A 2,435-nucleotide genomic window follows, 5' to 3' on the forward strand; every position below is an offset into this window, starting at 1 on the left:
TCTGACCCCATGGGGCTGGCAGTAGATACATCCAACTTTGTCTCCCCTAGACTAGACAGCCCTCTAGATCAGGCCTAGGAGTGGACAGTAAAATTTAGAGAGTGCAACAGGTGAAGAGAGACGTGACTGACTCCCTCCTCTTTAGCTTCCCTTGACAGCTTCCTCTCAGACTGCCCCAGCTGATATCCTGCCCAGAAACACACATGCTTGCAAATCCAGCCACTAACCATTGACCTGTCTTGGACTCAAGTGTGAAGAGCCAGCCAAGGAATGCAGACCTGGAAGCCTAGGGTGTGTGTGTGTGTATTTGTAGTCAAGTGAAAATCCCACCCAAGCTCCAGACAGACCCTGGCGGCCCATTCTGCAGATGTTGGTGAGGTTGGTATTTCTGCGGAGGTGTCAGCAAAGGTTGAATGTGCCAGGCATGAGGCAAAGGCCAAGGTTTAGGGGGACTTCTACACACACACCTGCCCCCTTGCCTTGTCCAGCCAGAAAGCAGAGAGCAGTGGCATCTGCCCAGCACAGAGGCAGATGGGTGGATCCACTCACCCGAGGATAGAGCAGGGAAGACAGGACAGGAGAAATCCAAGAGGGCTTCTCAGGGGAGGAGGCGTGTAGTTTGGCTTAGATGCAGAGGCTAGACAGGGGCCTGAGCAGATGAGTAGGGGACTGGGCATTTGAAGCCAAGAGTCTTGCACCTCCCTACCCCTTTCTTTGCACCCTCATACTTGAGCATTTATTAGCAACTTGTGCTAACCACTGAGCTAAGCTGACCTCCAAGTAATTAGAAAGCTTAAGTAAACCAACATCTGTAGATGAGAAAGGTGACTGAGGACCTACCGTTACAAAGGCAAGGTAATTTGAGGCTGCAATGAGCTATGAGCAACTGTGTTCCAGCCTGGGAGACAGAATGTAAAAAAAATAGTAATAACAGAAAGTATGCATCAATCTCAATTTTTTTTAAAAAAAGGCAGATGATTTTACAGTTGTTTTATCAAAACTCAAAGAACAGGAAAGCCCAAATTATTTCAACAAAGTCAGACCTTTTAAACAGATGATAGCTGCCCAAGTCATTTTTATGAAACTTCTTTATATCAAAACCTAAGTCTAAAAAGAGAAAAGTGTTGACCTTGATACAGGCTGTGTTAGGCAGAGATTTCAAGGAAATCCTCTCTGAAGAGGTGACATTTGATCTGAGACCTGAAGCACCAGAAAGAGGCAGCCAAGCCAGGAAGAGGCAGGAATGGGAAGGTCTAGGGAAAGACTGGTCCTGGCAGGCGGAACTGCGGTGGCAAAGGCCCAGCGGTAATCAGGAGCTTGGCATTTGGAAAAATAGAGTGTGTGTGACTGGACAGCGTGATCAAGTGGGCAGAGGAGGAGATTGTGATAGGGTGTGCACTGGTCAGGCCACCTAGGTCCTGGAGCCCACAGTGAGAAGCATGGGCTTGACTCTGAGGGCAAAGGAGAGCCACGGAGAGTTTGAGTAAAGGGGAAAGTTGGCATTTAATTTTATAGCTTTTTGAAGTTTGTTTTGTTTTCTTAGAAACAGGGTCTCAGTCTGTTACCCAAACTGGAGTGCAGCTCAAAATATTTTCCAATTTATCTTGTGATTTTTTTTTTGATCCAATGATTTAGAGGTGGGTTGTTAAATTTTCACATATTTTCAGATGTCCAATATTTCTTACTGTTGTTAGTTTCTAATTCTGTTTCAGTCAGATAACTTATTTGTTTTCCCTGTCTCTCCTGTCTTCTGATCCTGTTTTTCCATTGACTACCATTTTTAAAATAAACTTATTTCAGTGTGTCATTTACAATCCTATTTTAATTTTTTGCTCTATCTCTGACGTGGTTGTTCCAGGGATTATAACGTGCTTTTAAATTTTTCCAACGAATGAAGAACGAAGTGATCGACTTCTTGCCTCTGCCGGGGCTCTGAAGCGCTGCCCCGAGGCGGTGGACGGAGGGTGCCAGGCGTGACATCAAGAGCTCTGCAGCCAGGGCCTGGGGCAACCTCCCGCTCCACCTCCCGGGAGCCTCGCAGCCAGCATCCCCAGCGGCTCGTGCTCCCTGGCCAGGCGGGACCTCAGCGCTGTGGCGGCCGCAGACCTCACCTGGGCAGGCCCCGGGCCGCATGCGGACCCTAGAGGCAACCAGCGGGCTGGATCCGCACAGCGGCCCTGGGGAATGGATCGTGTACAGGGGACAAAGCTACACATGTCTTTCATTTTGGAGGGGGGAAAAAAAGAAAAAACGGAAATGAAAGATTGAAAATGTGTGGGCTCTCCGTCCTTTCCTTTGCTCCTGCGCGCTCTCTGGGGTGGGGGGCTCAGCGAGCTTCAAGAGGTGGCCGAGATTCCCCCACCTCGCCCCCAGATCCCCGGGAGAGGTCAGCACGGCCCCTCCCGTGGGTGTCACAGAGACCGATACCGGTCCCG

Source organism: Pan troglodytes, chromosome 23 (assembly GCF_028858775.2).
Source record: "Pan troglodytes isolate AG18354 chromosome 23, NHGRI_mPanTro3-v2.0_pri, whole genome shotgun sequence".
NCBI classification, from domain to species: domain Eukaryota; kingdom Metazoa; phylum Chordata; class Mammalia; order Primates; family Hominidae; genus Pan; species Pan troglodytes.